The sequence below is a fragment of the Diospyros lotus genome, chromosome 12 (assembly GCF_014633365.1).
Source record: "Diospyros lotus cultivar Yz01 chromosome 12, ASM1463336v1, whole genome shotgun sequence".
Classification (NCBI taxonomy): domain Eukaryota; kingdom Viridiplantae; phylum Streptophyta; class Magnoliopsida; order Ericales; family Ebenaceae; genus Diospyros; species Diospyros lotus.
The window spans coordinates 33,298,903-33,299,889 of NC_068349.1; positions in this window are offsets into that span (position 1 = coordinate 33,298,903).

Sequence of the window (987 nt, forward strand, 5' to 3'; positions counted from 1 at the left end):
TACGTCGAGCAATTAGATGAGTAATATGTCGATATCAATTCAGTGGGTTGCGAGTTCGATTATCGCCCTACGTAAGGATGAAAGGCCCAACTTGCGATTTATCTCCCATGACATAATTGAAAGCATGAGCATCGGAAGCCGCGTAAAGACGGTCATCTCAATAAATTTAGTATTTTCCGTTTATCAAACATAGGAACATTGAAATAGAGACTAACAAAGCAAAAATATGTTTATCTGATGTTAAATATATCTTCATATTTATTAACTAAAATATGAACTAAAAAAATTGTGAGATATGAAAAGTATTTTAAATAAAAGTATTTTTTTATTATATTTGTTAAATTTATTTTATAATTCAATAAAAAGAAATAATATGATTTTTTTTAAATTATTTAGATAAATTTATTTTTTCTTCTTTTAGATATATTTATTTAGGATCTTATAGATAAGAAAAAATGACTAATATGTTTTTTTAATATATTTTAAAAAATTTAACAAGTTATTGATAAAAATTTTGAAATATTTTTCAGATTTATTTTAATTATTTTATTTTTTAATTAAAAAAATATTTAATTTTATGTTAATATAATTTATTTTATTCATTAAAATAAATGCTACCTTGATAGGCAGTAATTTATTATGATGTCACAGGTCAAGTACAAGTGTTGTATTACAAGTGATATTATCCTCAATTCAAGATTTTTCAATTTTGAGTGACTAAATAGGTTAAGAGAAGTGTCTCCATAATTTTGGGATAGTATTTTTTTTTTTTTTTTACAATAAATTTAAAAAGTTAGAGATATGATATTTTTAATTATTTCTTAATTAAGAACCATACGTGTCCCATCATAAATTCTTACATCAAAACTCTAAAAGCATTTGATCGAGTTGCATTTTCAAGTAAAGGCATTTGACAAATTCCATAACAAACCAATTAGGCTTGGATTTACCTTATATTACCATTATAAATGATTATTTGAGTTATAT